Source organism: Symphalangus syndactylus, chromosome 11 (assembly GCF_028878055.3).
Source record: "Symphalangus syndactylus isolate Jambi chromosome 11, NHGRI_mSymSyn1-v2.1_pri, whole genome shotgun sequence".
Taxonomy (NCBI): domain Eukaryota; kingdom Metazoa; phylum Chordata; class Mammalia; order Primates; family Hylobatidae; genus Symphalangus; species Symphalangus syndactylus.
The window spans coordinates 56,755,306-56,774,595 of NC_072433.2; the positions used below are offsets into that span (position 1 = coordinate 56,755,306).

Genomic DNA, 19,290 nt, shown 5'->3' on the forward strand with positions numbered 1-19,290 from the left:
GGAAGGGGAAGAAGAAAGAAGAAGAAGAAGGCAAAGATGACGACGAAGAAGAAGGAGAAGAAGAAGAAGGAGGAAGAGGAGGAGGAGGGGGGAGGAGGAGAAGCAGGAGGAGGAGGAGAAGGAGGAGGAGGAAGAAAATATTTGCTTTCCAATTCCGCATCTGCCTCCTGCGAGCTGTGTAACCTCTGGCAAATGAACAAACCTCTCTGATCCTTCACAACAGAGTTGTGAAGGTTAAATAGGATAAAAACATTAATGCCCTTGCCTTGTCACGTTGGGTGTTAACACTGATGACAAGGTACGTATGTCCACAGGCTTCTGTCCTGGTCAAGTCCTTGAGCACTCTTTGTGTTTCTAGATACTGCAAAGCATTGGGGACACAGCAAATAAGATTCTGCCCCCTTAGTGCTTACTGTTTAGGGTGTGGGCTCTAATTAAATGCATAGTTACAACCCTCTAACATATATACAACAATTGCATGTGAGCTCTTTTTCCAAGGTGGGAGAGGGAAGCTTCCAGCTCTCTGGACCATGGCTTTCCTGAGAGCCTCTCTCTAACGCCTCCAGCTTTATCCACTGTCCCTTCCTTACCAGCTCCCTTCGTTTTCATTTTCTGAAATGACAAAGCAGTCTGCCTTTTATCTGTTTATCCTGCCAAAGCCCCATAGGTACTAGCAGGCTGGCCTTTGATGTGGGGGTGCGTGGGCTGGAGGCAGCTCCATTCATTTTCCAGCTAAGCTGGAAACTTTGTGGGCACATTCTCAGGAGGGAAGGACGGGTTCCCAGAGGATACCTGCAAAATGGGCCTGAGTTGGAAAGGAATTTTCATAAAGGGAAAGACCAGTCAGGATGCAAAGTGAAATTGGTCTTTAGAAGTTTGGAGGGAGCTTGTTGCCCAGGGAGGGGGTGCTGGCTGGGACCCCTGGGGAAGGTCCAGAAATTGGGAGGAGGTGGGCAGGACCGGAGTTAGTTGACGGGGGGTGGAAACTGTGTCTGGGCATCTGCCCAGATCCCCAAGATCTGGGTATAGATCCCCAAGCACACGACCACCTGGGCATATTTCCTGCGTATTTTTATGCCTTAAGTGTGTGTTGTGGATGTGGCTCCCACATGTTTTTTAAAAAAAATTATTATTTTTTGAGACAGGGTTTTGCTCTGTCACACAGGCTAGAGTGCAGTGGTGTGATCTCAGCTCAATGCAACCTCCACCTCCTGGGTTCCAGTGATTCTCCTGGCTCAGCCTCCCAAGTAGCTGGGAATTACAGGTGCACATCACCACACATGGCTCATTTTTTGTACTTTTAGTAGAGATGGGGTTTCACCATGTTGGCCAGGCTGGTCTCGAACTTCTGACCTCAAGTGATCCACCCAAAGTGTTGGGATTACAGACGTGAGCCACCATGCCTGGCCCGTCACATGTTTTCTGACTGTATATGTGGTTTGATTTGTGTGACTCTCTTGTGTGCACAGCATGTATGTGGCCATGATGATTGGATTTCTCATGACTGTCTTCACGCACGCACTTATGTGCTCTACAATCTGCGGGTGTCCAGTGCTACTGCAGGTGCTGGGAAATTGGAGGATAGGAAAAGAGAAGAGAGAGAGAGAGAAAATGTGTTTGCTGCCCTCCTGGAGCTAGAGTTGAGTTGAGGAGACAGACACAGACCAAGAAATGACAGGAGCAAATATGAAGCTGCAGTTGTGATGGTGGCTCTGAAGCAGAGATGCATGGCATGGGAGGGACACACAGCAGGGCTGTGCCTGAGTCAGGGAGGCCAGAGACAATTTCCACCAGGATGCGGTCCGTGTTTTGAGATGCCAAAGGTGAGTGGGAGTTATTTATCTGAAGAGAGGATGGGTTTGAGTTACCAATTTTTTTTTTTTTTTTTTTTTTTTGAGATGGAGTCTCGCTCTGTCGCCCAGGCTGGAGTGCAGTGGCGCAATCTCGGCTCACTGCAAGCTCTGCCCCCCGGGTTCACGCCATTCTCCTGCCTCAGCCTCCCTAGTAGCTGGGACTACAGGCACCCGCCACCACGCCCTGCTAATTTTTTGTATTTTTAGTAGAGACGGGGTTTCACCGTGTTAGCCAGGATGGTCTTGATCTCCTGACCTCGTGATCCGCCCGCCTCGGCCTCCCAAAGTGCTGGGATTACAGGCATGAGCCACTGCACCCAGTCGAGTTATCAATAGTTTTTAATTTTTATATTCGGACGTCAGTTACACAGAGGCCACTTAGCCACACTCCTTCGCTTGTGGCACGCTGACAGCAGCAGTCCAGGCAACGATTAATTATATATACTTTTTAATCTCCCATCTCTCTTCCCATTTCATTGCTCCCCTAGAGGCAGCCGCTCTAACATATTTTAAATGTGTTTTGAAATAAGTGTGTACTTTGGAGAAATACAGAATGTTGATTTTTAGGCACACGCTTGTGTGTTTAATTACAAAAATGGTGTCATGCTGTAGCTCTCAACCTGCTTTTACTCTTTCCCCTGCTATGTGTTAGGAATTTTTTCTATGCTGCTTTTTGCCGCTTTATTTGACTCCATCTGACTCCTTCTTAGCACGTATTCCCCTTGTTTAGGGCACCTTGGTCAGCTCGCACCTCATGCTACCAATTGGAAGGCTGCCGTGAGCATTCTCACTCGTGTCCTTGTTATTGCTCTGCCTAAGTGTGTCTTCATTTAGGTTGGCTGGAAAGCGACACCTGAGACAAAGACTTGGGAGCAGTCACTTCATTTAGGAGGTGATTCCAGAAGCATAGTGAAGGAATAGGGAAAATGAGAGAAGGAATGCAGATGTCAACGAAACGTGCTTTAATGAGCTGCTTACCTATGTGGCCCACTGAGGCTTAGCACCACCCGGGAACCTCTAACCACTGCAGGTTGCTTTAGTGGGTCCCCAGGGGAAAGAGAGGCATTGCTGGGCAGAGGTCCCAATCCAAGCACCTTTCCCTTGCTTCTGTTCTCTCTCATTTCTTTCTTCTTTTTTCTTCTCTTTTTGAGACAGGGTCTCACTCTGTCCCCCAGGCTGGAGTGCAGTGGTGTGATCTCGGCTCACTGCAACCTTCGCCTCCTGGGTTCAAGAGACTCTCCTGCCTCAGCCTCCTGAGTAGTTGGAACTACTACTGATGGCTGATGCCCTGCTGAAACTCACTGGAGGAATTGCAGTGCCTCACCTGATGAGACGAGGTGAAACTCAGTTTCCCTGGGGGCCTGCCACCACGCCCGGCTAATTTTTTTATATTTAGTAGAGATGGGGTTTTACAATGTTGACCAGGCTGGTCTCAGACTCCAGACCTCAAGTGATCCACCCGCCTCAGCCTCCCAAAGTGCTGGGATTACATGTGTGAGCCACTGCACGCAGCCTGTTCTCCCTCCCTCTTTTCTTTCTTCCACTATGTTCTGAGGACATGGCAGTGAACACAACAGATGCCTCCTGCTCTCATGGAGATTATATTCTTCTGGGGGAGTGGGGAGATACTGATAATCAACAAGTGAAATTTAAGGTAATTTCAGACTGTTATGTGCTGTGAAGAAAATAAGATCCCAGCACTTTGGGAGGACAAAGCAAGAGGATCAGTTGAGCCCAGGAGTTAGAGACTAACCTGGGCAACATAGCAAGACCCTGTCTCTACAAAAACATTAAAAAAAAATTAGCTGGGCATGCATCTGTTGTCCCAGCTACTTGGGAAGGTGAGGTTGGAGGATCACTTGAGCCTGCGGGCAGGAGGAGGTTGCAGTGAGTCATGATCGCATCACTGCACTCTAGCCTGGGCAACAGAACAAGACTTGTCTCGAAAAAAAAAAATGAAAAAAGAGAACAAGAAAAGACATGGTAATGGACTAGAGAGTGCCTGGCATGAGAGTATCCAGGCGGGTAATTCAGATTTTGCAATCAGGGACAGCCTCTTTGAGGAGGTAAACTTCAGGCTTACGTGAGAGGGAACCAGCCATGGGAAGGTCTCTGGAAAAAGCATTTCAGGCAGAAGGAACAGTGACTGCAAAGGCCCTGAGGTGGGAACACACTTGTTCTATTCAAGGACTAGCAGAAGAAAGATGACTGTGGGCAACAGGGGGAGAAGGTGAGGTCAGAAAGGTGAGCAGTGGCTGGGTCATGCAGGATGCCACAGGCCACGATCAGCTGTCAGGCAGGATCTTACTTGGCCAGGAAAAGCAAATGCTTCTGGGGTGATTTATCCTTCTGGGCGATGGCGGCACTCTCCTTAGCTATGTAATAAATAGTTCTAAAGCCACACCAAGAAGGTCGTGGAAGGTTATCTCTAATAATAAGAAAATACACTACAGGAAGTCTGCTCTCCCACCTCCTATTAGAGTCAGAACTTTGCTACTGCATCCCTCATAGATGGTCATTCCACCTGGGCTTGCACACCTACAGCAACGGGAAACCATGTGACAGCCCATTTCTGTCATTTAGGACTGTTTTGGTTGCAAGTGACAGGAAAGAAACCAAAGCAGCTTAGATAGAAAGGGAGTCTGTTGGCTGATGTAACAGAAAAGTCAAGGGATAGCTTCGGGCACATCTTGATCCAGATCCCAGATGATGTTTAGATTCAGTGTCTGTCTCTGTCACTGAGCTCTGCTTTCTCTGTTTTGGTTTAGTCTTCAGACAAACTCTCTTGGAGCAGAATAAAAAAGCTCTTAGGCAACATTTTATTATTTTTATTTTTTTCCAAGATAGAGTCTTGCTCTGTCTCCCAGACTGGAGTGCAGTGACGCAATCTTGGCTCACTGCAACTTCTGCCTCCTGGGTTCAAGCAATCCTCCTGCCTCAGCCTCCCAAGTATCTGGGACTGCAGGCTGGCTAATTTTTGTATTTTTAGTAGAGACGGGGTTTCATGTTGGCCAGGCTGGTCTTGAACTCCTGACGTCAAGTGATCCATCTGCCTCAGCCTCCCAAAATGCTGGGATTACAGGTGTGAGCCTCCGCACCTGGCTTAACATTTGAATGAAAGCCTGTTTCTGAACAATTTGGGCCATATGCACATCCCTGAACCAATTGCAGTGACCACAGAATTAATTGAGAGTCCTGGGCCCTTTCACTCTCTTACAGTGTAACAGGGATTTCTTCTTTCAGTTACCAGGTGGATAGATCTTGCTTGTATGATTGCTATCTTGATTTAAGTACAAATGCTAGGTTTGAAAAAGAAGAGTGTGATTGACTTACAGCAATATTATTTTAGAGAGTTCGTAGGTTACTGAGGCTAGAGTTGCACTTCAGGTGTTTTGTTTTTTAAATTTAATTTTTTTTTTTTTTTGAGATGGAGTTTCGCTCTTGTTGTCCAGGCTGGAGTGCAGTGGTGCCATCTTGGCTCACTGCAAATTCCACCTCCTGGGTTCAAGCGATTCTCCTGCCTCAGCCTCCCAAGTAGCTGGGACTACAGGCACTCCCACCACACCTGGCTAATTTTGTATTTTTAGTAGAGATGGGGTTTCACCATGTTGCCCAGGCTGGTCTCAAACTCCTGACCTCAGGTGACCCACCTGCCTTGGCCTCCCAAAGTGCTGGGATTACAGGTATGAACCACTGCACCCTGCCAGCTTAGGTGTTTTGATAAGAGTCAGAACTACATCCAGCTGGCTCCTGAAGGTGTAGGCCAATGTTGTTTATCTCTGGGGGGGGCGGTGCTGAAGACCTGGACATCACAAGGCATGGCTGTGGCTGATGCCCCTTGCTGAAACTCACTGGAGGGATTGCAGTGCCCCACCTGATGAGATGAGGTGACACTCAGTCTCCCTGGGGGCCAGTACGTTCTAAATGCTGTCCACTCTTCTTCACCGCCATTGTCATTTATTTCATTTTGCCTGGACAAGTGAGAGATTATAACAACTGTTTATGGCCCCTGGGGCTAGAACACCTCTTCTTTGCACTCCACTTTATCTTTTCTTTTCTACTGGGTGGAGGGAGCATCTGGGGAACGTTCAAGTTTATTTTGGTTTTATCCATAGCTTGGGTGTCTGTGTTCTGATGTTCTCTTACACTAGTTCAAGGTTTGGCTACTATCAGTTTTTTTAAATTTTTCATTTCATTTCATTTTTTTTTTTTTTTTTTGAGATGGAGTCTTGGTCTGTCACCCAGGCTGGAGTGCAGTGGCATGATCTCAGCTCACTGCAGCCTCTGCCTCCCGGGTTCAAGTGATTCTCCTGCCTCAGCCTCCTGAGTAGCTAGGATTACAGGTACCTGCCACCATGCCTGGACAATTTTTGTATTTTTGTATATATATATATTTTTTTTAATAGAGATGGTATTTTACCATGTTGGCCAGGCTGGTCCTGAACTCTTGACCTCAAGTGATCCGCTTGCCTTGGCTTCCCAAAGTGCTGGGATTACAGGCATGAGCCACTGTGCCTGGACAGTTTTTCTATTTTTTTAAAGAGACAGGGTCGGCCGGGCGCGGTGGCTCACGCTTGTAATCCCAGCACTTTGGGAGGCCGCGGCGGGCGGATCACGAGGTCAGGAGATCGAGACCACGGTGAAACCCCGTCTCTACTAAAAAAATACAAAAAATTAGCCGGGCGCGGTGGCGGGCGCCTGTAGTCCCAGCTACTCGGAGAGGCTGAGGCAGGAGAATGGCGTGAACCCGGGAGGCGGAGCTTGCAGTGAGCCGAGATTGCGCCACTGCACTCCAGCCCGGGCAACAGAGCGAGACTCTGTCTCAAAAAAAAAAAAAAAAAAAAAAAAAGAGACAGGGTCTCACTCTGTTACCCAGGATGGAGTGCGGTGGTGTGCTCATAGCTCACTGCAGCCTTAAACTCCTGGGCTCAAGTGAACCTCTCATCTCAGCCTCCCAAGTTGCTGGGATACAGGCACAAAGCACCACAGCTGGCCCATCCGTTTTTTAAATTAAATGTTTAAATTTTGAGATAACTGTAGATTCACACACAGTTGTAAGAAATAATACAAAGATGCTATGTCCCCTTTACCCCACTTTCCCAGTGGCAAAACCATAGCACAGTATCACAACTAGGATATTGACGTTGATACAGTCAAGACACAGAATATTATTATCACCACAAGGATGTCTCTTCTGCCCTTTTATGGCCACATCCACTTCCCTCTCACCTCCACTCCCTCCTTACCTCCTGGAAGTCACTAATGTGTTCTCTATTTCTATAATTTTGTCATTTCAAGGACGTTATGTATATGTATAATCATTCAGTATGTAACTTTTGGGTTGGCTTTTTTTCACCCAGCATAGTTCTCTGGCGATTCATCTGGGAGATTCAACAGAGTGGATCAATAGTTCATTTATGGTTGGGCATTGTGGCTCATACCTGTAAACCCAGCACTTTGAGAGGCCGAAGGAGGGCTGATCACCTGAGGTCAGGAGTTCGAGACCAGCCTGGCCAACATGGTGAAACCCCGTCTCTACTAAAAATACAAAAATTAGCCGGGTGTGGTGGTGGGCGCCTGTAATCCCAGCTACTCAGGAGGCTGAGGCAGGAGAATTGGTGGAACCTGGGAGGCGAAGTTTGCAGTAAGCTGAGATTGAGCCACTGCACTCCAGCCTGGGTGAGAGTGAGGCTGTGTCTCAAAAAAAAAAAAAAGTTTATTTGTTCATATATTCATTTATTTATTTATTTTTGTTAAGTAGTTTTGCAAGTTATGGATGTACCACAGTTTGTTTAACCATTCGTCAGTTGAAGGACATCTGGGTTATTTCCAGTTTTGGGTTATTACAAATAAAGCTGTTACAAACATTCATGCTCAGGTTTTTGTGTGAACATATGTCTTCATTTCTCTGAGACGAATGCCTAGAGAAGTTCCAGGTCATCTGGTAGTTACACGTTTACTTTTGTAAGAAAATGTCAGACTGCTTTCCACAGTGGTTGTACCATTTTACAGTCCTACCAACTATATAGGCATAGTTGAAGTTTTCTGCATTCTTGCCAACATTTTGTGTTGTCATCATATTTTTTTCAGTCATTCATGCAGATGTGTCATAATATCTCATTGTGGGTTTCTCATTTCTCTAGTAGTTGACTATTTTGACCATCTTTCCAGTGCTTGTTGCCATTTCCATATCCTCTTTGATGAAATGGTTCATGCCTTTTGCCCATGTTGTAATTGGATGCATACTTTTTTATTCTTGAATGTTGAGAGCCCTTTATACATTCTAGATGCTGGTTCTTTGTCAGATATGTGGTTTGCAAATATTTTCTTCCAGTCTGTAGCTTGTCATTTCATCTTCTTAACAGGATATTTTGCAGAGAAAAAGTTTTTAATTTTGTTAAGACCAATTTATCAATTTTCCTTTTATGGATTGTGCTTTTGGACCTCTTTGCATAGCTCTAGATCCTGAAGATTTTCTCCTGTTTTATATATTTAATAGCTTTACATTTTACCTTGAAGTCTACGATCCATTCTGAATTCATTTTTGTATAAATTGTGACTTAGGTCAAGATTCTTTTTTTTTTTTAACCTATGAATATTCAGTTGCTCTAGCACTATTTGTTGAAAAAGCTATCTTTCCTTATTGTCTTGCTTTTGTACCTTTGTTGAAACAAGTTGGGCAAACTTGTGAGGGTCTATTTCTGAGTTCTCTCTTCTGTTTTATTGTTCCCTGTTTGTAATCCTCCACCGGTAATGCACAGTCTTGATTACTGGAACTACAGAATAAGTCTTGAAATCATGTACACTGTTTGGTCTCACTTTCTTCTTCTTTCAAAATTGTTTTAGCTATTCTAATTCCTTATGTTTTTCCATGAGACTTTTAAAATAGTCTTGTATATACCATGTTTGCAAAAAAGTATTTCTGGGATTTTGATAGGAATTACAAAACCTATGTATCAATTTGGGCAGAATAGGCATCTTTATACACTGAATCTTCCAATCCATGAATAAGATATGGTGTATCTCTTCATTTATTTACATCTTCTTTGACTCTTTTCATCAGTGTTTTACAATTTTCAGCATACAAATCCTATACATATTTTGTTAGATGTATACCCAATAGTTTTGTTGTTGTTGAATGATTGCAAATGGTGTTGTATTTTTGACTGTGGTGTCCGCATATTTATATAGACATATAGTTGACTTTGGAAAATTTTCTTGCATCTTATGAACTTGCTGAATCCACTTACTAGTTCTGGGAGTTTTTTGGTAAATTTCTTGATATTTTTGATGTAGACAAGTCATGTTATACGCCAATAGGGACTGTTTTACCTCTTTCTTTTTGATCTGTCTGCCATTTATTTTGTTTGTTTGTTTTTTTTTTTTTTTTGCTTTATTGGTCTGGCTAGAACTTCCAGCACTATGTTGAGTAATATCTTAAGAGAAAAGTATTTGGTATTTTGCCATTACAATTTTAGTTCTAGATTTTTTTTGAAGAAACTCTATCTTGGAGGAAATTTCCTTCTATTCTTATGTTTCTGAGAGGTTTTATGAATGGTTGTTGAATTTTGTCTAATACTTATTATTTGATATTTAACAAATTACTATGTATTTGTCAAATTCTGTATCATTTGAAATGACCATGCAATTTTTCTTTAGTCTGTTAATATGGTGGATTATGCTCATTGATTTCTGAATATTAAGTCAACTTTGCATCCTTGGAATAAACCCCACCTGGTGATGGTTCCAAGCTAATATTAACTGCTTTAAATGAATTGGGAAGTGTTCTCTTCTCTTCTGTGTTCTTGAGGAGACTGTGTAGAATTGGTGTTAGTTTCCTTTAAGCATTTGATAGAATTCTCCATTAAAACCATTGGTGCCTGGAGACTCTTTTTCTTTGGTGTTTTAAAATTGTAAATTTAATATTCTTGATAGTTATAGGGCTATTCAGATTATCTATTTCATATTGGGTGAGCTGTGCTAGTTTTACTTTTTGAGGAATTGATCCATTTCATCTAAGTTGCCAACCTTGTGTATGTATAGTTGTTTGTAGTATTACTTTATTATCTTTTTGATGTTTGCAGGATCTGTAATAATATCTCCTCTTTCTCTCCTGATCTTTGTAACTTGTGTCTTCTCTCTCATGTTACTTTATCAGTCTTGTTAGAGGTTTGTCAAAATTACTGATCTTTGTTCAAAGAATCAGCTTTTTGTTTCATTGATTTTCTCTATTGCGTTTCTGCTTTCAATTTTTAAGATTTCTGCTCATCATTATTGCCTTAGTCTGTTTGGGCTGCTATAACAAGATAACTGAGACTGACTAATTTATAGAAAACAGAAATTTATCCCTCACAGTTCTGGAGGCTAGAAATCCAAGATCAATTTAAGTGCCAGCAGATTGGTGCCTGGCGAGCTGGTGAGGGCCCTATCTCCACTTCCCAACTGGCTTTTTTGCTGTGTCTTCTGGAGGGGATGAATGCTGTGTTCACACATGGTGGAATGGTGGAAGGTCCAAAAAGGGCTTAGTAGCTAGCTTCCTCCAGCCCTTTTATAAGGTCACTAATTTTATTCATGAGGGCTCTGCCTCGTGGCCCAGTCACCTCCTAATGGCCCCACCTGATAATGCTGGTGCAGTGGGGATTAAGTTTCAACATGAGATTTGGAGGGGACACAAGCATTCAAACCATAGCAATTATTTCTCTACCTCTGCTTTCTCTCAATTTATTTTGCTCTTCTTCTTCTTTTTCTTTTTAGTTTCTTGGTATAGAAAATTGGATTAATGATTTGATACCTTTCTTCTTTTCTAATGTAGGCACTGCTGTAACTGTGTTCCACAAATTTTTAGATGCTGTATTTTCATTTTCTTTTAGTTCACTGTACTATTTGATTTCCTTTGAGACTTTCTCTTTGATTCATGGGTTATTTAGAAGTGTGTTGTTTAGTTTCCAAGTGTTTGGAGATTTTCTTGTTTTCTTTCTGTTACTGATTTCTAGTTTGAACATATTCTGTATATGAACTCTTTGAACATATTCTGTATTGAGAATGTGGTCTATTTGGGTGTGTTTTTTTAATGGGCATTTGAAAAGAACATGTACTCTTATGTTTACGTGGAATGTTCCATAACTGTCAATTAAATCACATTGGTTGATTGTGGTTTTGAGTTTTATTACAGGCTTGCTGATTTTCTGTCTAGTTGTTTCTTATCAGTTCTTGAGAGGGGGTGTTGAAGTCTCCAACTATGATTGTGCATTTTTCTATTTTTCCTTTCAGTTCTATTAGATTTTATTGCATATATTTTGTAACTCTTGTTTGGTACATACACATTTAGGATTGCTATGTCTTCTTGGTGGATTGCCCTTTTGTCATTATATGATGCCTCTTTCTGTCTCTGGTAATTTTTTTTTGTTCTGAAATCTTACTTTATATGACTGAAATTAATGTAGCCACTGCTCTTTTCTTTTGGTTAATGATTGTATGATATATCTTTTTCTAACCTTTTACTTTCAACCTACCTATATCATTATGTTCAAAGCAAGTTTCTTGTAGGCAGCATATAACTGGGTTATATTTTTCAATCCACCCTTCCAATCTCTGTATTGTAACTGGTATGTTTATTCCATTTACATTAATTTAATTGTTGATATGTTAGGGCTTACGTCTGCCATTTTAGGTTTTGTTTTATATTTTTCATTCTGTCTTATATGTTTTTCCTGCCTTTCTGTAGGTTACTTTAATAATATTCAGAATTCCATTTTGATTGAAGTACAGTCTTTTTGAGAGTATCTTTGGGTAGCATTTTTAGTTGTTGCTCTAGGTATTAATTTATATACACATAATTTATCACAATCTACCAGTGGAATCATAATTTTACCAGTCTGAGTAAAGTATAGAAACCTGTCCTTTTTTTGTTTGTTTTTTTTTTTGTTATTTGTTTGTTTCTTTGTTTTTGAGACAGAGTGTTGCTCTGTCACCCAGGCTGGAGTGCAATGGTGCCATTTGGCCCACAGCAACCTCCGCCTCCTGGGTTCAAGCAATTCTCCTGCCTTGGCCTCCTGAGTAGCTGGGATTACAGGCACCCAGCATCATGCCCGTCTAATTTTGATATTTTTTAGTAGAGATGGGCTTTCACCATGTTGGTCAGGCTGGTCTCGAACTCTTGAGCTCAGGTGATCCACCCGCCTTGGCCTCCCAAAGTGCTGGGATCACAGGCATAAGCCACTGTGCCTGCCAAACCTGTCCTTTTTTAAACATCTTTTTGCCTTCTCTGTTTATAATACAATCTATAACATAATACAATCTTCAATATTTCCTGCACATACATTTGGATTCATATCAGTGTTACAATATTTGCTTCTTGTGGGTTCTCTTTTTTTAGAATATTCTAAGATTCATTTATTCCGTTTCGGCTTGGAGAACTTCCTTCAGTCATTCATTTAAGGCAGGTCTGCTGTTGACAAATTTCCTTACTTTTTCTTCATTGGAGAATATCTTGATTTCTCCTTTACACCTGAAGGGCATATTCCCTGGGTTGATAAATCTTTGTTCCAGCTCTTGAAAATTATTGTGCCACTTCTTTCTGGTCTTCATAGTTTTTAATGAGAAATCTAGCATCATTCAATTTGTTTTTCCTCTATATGTAAGGCATAGTTTTCCTCTTGCCGCTTTCAAGATTTTTTTTTTTTGATTTAGTTTTCAGTATTTTAATTGTGATATATCTTCACATAGATTTTTAAAGATTTATCTTGTTTGGGATTCCGTCAGCTTTTTGGATCTGTAAATTTATCTTTTTTTTTTCCTGTGTGTCAAATTTGGGAAGTTTTCAGTCATTTTTCTTCAGATAGTTTTTTAACCCTGTTCTTTCCCCTTTGTCCTTGCAGATCACCAAAGGCATAAATGTTAGATCTTTTGTTATGGTTCCACAAGTCCCTGAGGCTCTGTTAATTTCCTTTCAGTCTATTTTCTCTCTGTTGTCCAGATGAATAATTTCTATTGTTTTTATCTCCCAGTTACTAATTCTTTGTTCCCTTCATTCTGCAGTTGGGGATATCCACTGAGCTTTTCATTTTGGTTATTGCATTTTTTCAGTTGTAAAAATTCTACTTGGTTCTTCTTCATATCTTCTATTTCCTTGCATAGGCTATCTATTTTTTTCATTTGTTTCCTTTGTGCTTGTAATTTCTCACTGAGGCATTTTTATCATGGCTGCTTTAAAATCTTTGTCAAATAATTCTATTATCTATGTCATCTTGGTGTTGGCATCTTTCGATTGTCCTTTTTTCATTTAGTTTGAGATCTTCCGAATTCCTGGTAAGATGTATAACTTTCTTTGGAATCCTAGACAATTTTATTGTATGTAATATGAGAGGCTCTGGATCTTACGTAGGCCTTCTGTTTTCATTTGCTTTACCTGACACTTCTCCAGCAGCAGAGGTGAGGTTGCTGCCCAATTACTACCAGGTGGAAGCAGAAGTTTAGGTTCCCCACTTGGCCTCTGTTGACACCTGGTGGGAGGGCAGGATTTCACTGTATTTGCTGCCTGGAAGTGGAATTCTGGTTCCCTATGTGGTCTCTATGGACACAGCTGTGGGAATGTTCTTGTTCCTGACAGAAATGACTTGACTTTTCATTCAGCCTCTTGGGACAACATTCCGGTAGGTAAAGGGAGAGATGCCTGGTTACTGTGTGGTGTGAGTGGAAGTCTAGGCTCCCTCAGTGACCTCCACCGACATCATGGAGGGGACAGCTTCACTAAACTGGCCAGCAAGAATGAAAGTCCTGGATCCTCATTCAGACTTTTCTGATACCACCCTAATGTTGGGGCTGGGTGCCTTTTTCTATCTTTGCAAGCATGTATGTGTAGGCTCCCCACTTGGTGTTTGCTGGTATGGGTGGTGGTGCAGTCATGTTTTTTGTTTGTTTGTTTATTTTCTGTTGTGTTTTGCTGCAATAGAGTGGTTATTGTCTAAAAGTTTTCTCTCATATGAGGCTGCCCTGTTTCTGGTTCTTTTGCTGGAGAGATCAAGCTTTTGTTAGTGCTTGTTCTTTTCTGTGACTGTTGGTTTTTCTGGGTTTCTATCCTTTAACTCTAAGCCTGAGATATACAAGGCAAAAACAAACAGAAAAACAAACAAACGAACAAACAAAAAAAGCAGAATGGAAACACCCAGGGAACTAACTACTGTGTTGTTCTTTGGGCCCCAAGTTTCCCAGCTGGTCTGCTTTTCCTTTTCCTGCCTTTCAAAGTCTACTCATATTTGTTTTATGTATGATATCCAGGGTTTTTATTTGTACTTAGTGGAAAGAAAAGGGAAAAGTGTATCTACCACCTCTTTTCAGAAGCAAAAATCTGGCTGCCGTGACTTTTAAATATTTGTCTCTTTCTTGAACTGAAATCTGCCTTCATGTTAGAGCCATCATTGATCCCCGCCTAGCCCTGGAATTGTCCCAAATGAAGTGAGATGATATCCTCCCTGGCAGCCCTTTGAATATTGGGAGACTGTGGCCATGTCCTATCCCTCTTCAGGCCAGAGGCTCTGTTTTCGCAGTAATTGCTTATAGCTCATCAGTGTTCCAAAGCCCACCAACCCTGCACTGTCTAGGTCTCCTGATGTTTGTCTGTGAATGTTCTTTCATACAATTATTCATCTATTGTCTGTCCCTAGTTTCCCTTCTGACTTCATCTCCTCCACTCTTTAAATCAAAACCTATTCTCTTCCAGTCACACTGACCTTCAACATGCCAAACACTTTTCTGCCTTAGGGCCTTTGAACTTGCTGTTTCCTCTGCCTGAAAAACTCTTTCTGCAGATATTTTCACCATCTCTCTCATCTGTCTGCCTAACCAGGCCATCTTATCAAAAGAACTTCTCTGCCATCTCTGTATAAAATGTTCCCCTGCTCCCGAATATCTCTTTCCCTTCCCCTAATTTATAGTTCTTCAAAACTTGTACCATTTGTTATGGACTGAATGTTTTTGTCCCCTCAAATTTAAATGTTGGAATCCTAACCCTTACTGTGATTGTATTAGGAGTTAGGAGGTAATTAAGTCATGAGGGTGAAGACCTCTTGAATGGGATTAGTGACCTTGTAAGAGGAGAAACAAGAGGGATAATTTTTCTTTTGGTCATGTGAGAATACAAGAAGAAGATGGTCCTCTGCAAACTAGGAAGAGAGTCCTCACCAGACACTGGGTCTCCTGGCACCTTGGTGTTGGACTTCCCAGCCTCCAGAACCAGAAGAAATAAATGGTTGTTGTTTAAGCCAGTGAGTCTATAGTACTCTTGTTATTGCAGCCTTTGGTAAAGACACCATTTGATATACCAGGTGCTTACTAGTTTGTTTATTTACTGTCTGTTTCCCTTCACTAGAGTCAAGAGGGCAGGGACTTTGTTTCCAGTGCGTAGAACAGTAAACAGTTGTTAGTTATTGTTGAGTGAACAAATACTTCATATACCAGGCACCATGCTAGTTGCTGGAGAGGCCCAGTCTCTGCCCTCATGAAACCCACAGTACTGGAGTGGAAGTTGCATTTGAAATAGTTAATCACAAGAATAATTAATTGCCTTTAAATGCCTATGAAGAAAAAATACAGGGTGCTATAAGAGCATCACAGGGGCATCCAACCTATTTTTGGGATTTATTATAGGCTTCTTTGGAAAAATGATAAATAGGAATTAGGCTGGTTACTGATAAAATTATTGATAAAACATATTTATAAAAATTACATCTACACTTGACTATAAATACCAATTTATACAAATTATCCATCCAGCATGTATTGAGTGCCTGCTATATGTCACACACCATCATAAGTGCTTTCTATTTATTACTTTATTTACCGTGCACAGGTACGTTGTTTCTGCAGCTGCCTGCCTTAGGTCAGACCTCAGCTTTGCCATTTCTGACTGCTCGGGTAAGTCACTTAACTCCCCTATGCCTTGCCTTCATCATTTAAAAAATGAGAATAGGCCGGGCACGGTGGCTCACGCCTGTAATCCCAGCACTTTGGGAGGCTGAGGCGGGCGGCTCACATGAGGTCAGGAATTCGAGACCAGCCTGGCCAACATGGTGAAACCCTGTCTTTACTAAAAATACAAAAATTAGCTGGGCGTTGTGGCACATGCTTGTAATCCCAGCTACTCAGGAGGATGAGGTAGGAGAATCGCTTGAACCTGGGAGGCAGAGGTTGCAATGAGCTGAGATCGTGCCATTGTGCTCCAGCCTGGGCAACAAGAGCGAAACTGTGTCTCAAAAAAAAAAAAAAAAAAAAAAAAAGAGAGAATAAACAATAGTACTTACCTCCTAATTGAATAAGTTATTTTTTTCTTCATTTTATATATGGAGAGATTAAAGCTCAAAGGGAATAAATAATTTGCTGAGATCCCAGGCACAGGGTTCCATCCCGCATCTGCCCGACTCATAAATTCTCACTTCCCAGTCAGTGCATTATTCTACAGAAACACACCTCATCCCTAATCTATTGCTCTAATATTTATAACAACGCTGCTACAACTCATTTCTTTTGCTGCTTCAATGAATCACCTCCTGATACTTTTGATTTCTAAGAGCAAAATGCCACCTCGATTTCTATTATCTGCCTGCGCCAAGGAGCAACCCCCAGGTCTATTCTTTGCCTGGCTGTTTTTTTTTTTTTCCCCATGCCTTATGGCCCATGCTGCCTGATATACAGCAAAATGGGTTTGTGATTTAGCAGCAGAAAAGGTTAACTCTAAATAATAATCAGAAAGTTAAAATATAGAGCCAGAATGTTGCTTTAGTTTTTATAGGTTTTAAATAATTTTGCCTCCTTCCCTGAAGGATTTAGCGTAATTCAATGAGAAAATTGCATTCAGATCCTGTGGGCTGCTCTGACGTGACTGAATTGCAATGAGCAGAAGAGATGCAAAGTGTCTTTCTGGCAATGAACCTGACTGAGCCATGAGTTCAGAGAGGAATGATGACCCCGGGGAGTGTCCTGGCTTCCCCTAGACTCCTGGGTCTAGTCCAGGGAACAGGCCAAGTAGCACAACTGGAGTGAGAGAAGGCAACAACAGGGTATTTATGACAGAGCAAGGCGGAGTGGAGACATTGCATGCTTGCGGAAGAATGCATTGGACCAACGCAGCCCAGAGAAAAGTCGGGTCTTCTCCTATCTCCTTTTGTGCTATCAGCCCCAGATTGTCACCTTTGTAGGAGTAGTTCGATCCTATCCTTGCCACTTACAAATTGTATGAATTAGGATTGTGTCTGGCTGCAATGAACAGGAAAACCTAACACTCACTTAAAGAGATAGGGATTTATTTATTTCCTTTTTATTTGTAATAAAAACATATAGGCATTCTCAGGTAGTGCACAGCTCAAAGATGCCATCGAGGACCTGTTTCCACCCTCTTCCCTCATAGGCCTTATCATTACGTGGCTTCTGCATCACAGGGTTGTGAGGATTAAATTAAGGTAATACATGCAAAGTCCTTGGTATAGTTCTTAGTACCTAGTAAATGCTGCATACATGCTTTTTAAACCAAGAGCCTTGTTTCAATCTGATTTCCCCCTAAATACTGAATCAGAAATGTTTTTCCATATTAATAGAGATCAGCATCATGTTTTTTAATGGGTGCATAATACTATGGGCTTAGCATTATTGTTTAACAGATCCTCTATTGTTGGATAGCTAGATTGCTTCCAGTTTTCCATCATTGTAAATACCCTTATTCAGAAATCTTTGTGCACTAATCTAATAATTTTTCTTTTTCTTTATTTAGCCAAAATGTGAGCTCATGATCGATTTCTTTTTCTCTCTCTCTTTCTTTCTTCTTTTTTTTTCAGGGTCCTGCTCTGTTGCCCAGGCTGGAGTGCAATAGCACAATCTCGGCTCACTGCAGTCTCCACTTCCCATGCTCAAGTGATTCTCCTGCCTCAGCCCCCCAAGTAGTTCGGACTACAGGCATGCGCCACCATGCCTGGCTAACTTTTGTATGTTTTGTAGACATGGGGTATCGCCCTATTGCCCAGGCTGGTGTCAAACTCCTGAGCTCAAGTGATCCGTCCACCTAGGCCACCCAAACTGCTAGAGTTACAGGCGTGAGCCACTGCACCCGGTGCCAGTGATTTTTCCATGGACAAATTCCCAGGAGTGGAATTGCTACAATAGTGCTTGCTGTGTGTGTGTGTGTGTGTGTGTGCATGCTTGCACATGTGTGTGTGCATGTGAGTGTGTGCGTGTGTGTGTGCGTGTGTGTGTGTGTGAGAGAGAGAGAGACAGCAAGCGAGCGAGCTCTGGGACAGATATGTAAGTTGCACGTTTCCCGTTCCTGTTTGACTTATTGTCTCAAGATCTAGTTTGGAGGTCTAAAGGGAGTTGTCCCTGCCCTGTCCTCATACCAAGACTGGTTCTGACTTCATCGCAGTCAGGATTGGCGTTTTCCATGGCTAGGTGCTTGTACTCTTTGGAATAGGGTTCAGTCAGCGCCATCGGCTCCCTGGCCTCTCTCCATTCAGGACCTCAGAAATGAGTCTTCCAGTGTCCTCCAAAACTGGATCCTTTAACGGATCCTGAACCACCACCTTGCAAAGCCAGGTGGTGTCATCAGTAGATAACATTGTTTCAGAAGGTGAACTCTTCCTGATAACGACAGCTAATGTTTACTGAACACCCTCTATGTGCCAGGCACTGTGCTAAGCACTTTGCAAGCATTGGATAATTACGACAATCTCAGGAGGTACATGACGTTATCATTCCAACTTGTTGGTTGAGGAAACTGAAGCTCAGCATGGCTAGGTAATTTGTTCAAGGTCAAAGAAGGAACAAAAGATAGATCTGGGAATCTAGAGCTTGGCTTCCTGACCTCTGTGTACTACTGCTACTTTTTCTAGGTGACCGTCTAAAGTCTGGCCAGAGAAGGAAGGCCATCTCCATGACCTTACACTTTTAGGGGAAACCTGTGAGATGCTTGGCTTTGTGTGATCATTGAATGTGGGCATGCTCTTTCTGCATCCCCACAGTGTAGCCTCTATAATCTGTACACTCAGAATGACACTTTTACCAGACTTTGTAAATGGGAGACTGGGTTTCAGAGTTTTAATTTTCATGAGCCATTGAAAGGGATGTTCTGGACACTCACTAATGTCAACTGAAGTCTTTTGTGTGCCATGTAGAATTGAAATCTCTCTTGACCTGGCTTCATTGCAAAAACTCTTTGTGTGTGGGGATGCCTCAGAGTCCAACCACTCAAAACTCAAGGGGATTCATCCCGCTGGAGCCTGGCAATGCTCTGATTTGCTGCAGGCTACTCGTTGTTGGTTCATACCATGATCATAACTGGGAAACTGAACAGTGGGTGTTGACACACGGAGACTCTGCACAACACAAATCAATTTAAAAAGCAATTTACCTGTGGTGAATGACTAATAATAAAATGGTGATACTACAGCAGAGATAG

The 19,290-nt window shown here is 42.2% G+C and overlaps 1 long non-coding RNA gene across 1 annotated transcript; it reads left to right on the plus strand.

The window, feature by feature from the left end:
* Positions 1 to 3,165: 3,165 nt before the first annotated feature.
* LOC129457559 (uncharacterized) lies at positions 3,166 to 17,902 on the plus strand. The gene is made up of 3 exons (XR_008649303.2): positions 3,166 to 3,190; positions 15,700 to 15,764; positions 17,678 to 17,902. It is a non-coding gene; the product is annotated as an uncharacterized lncRNA (long non-coding RNA).
* Positions 17,903 to 19,290: the final 1,388 nt, after the last annotated feature.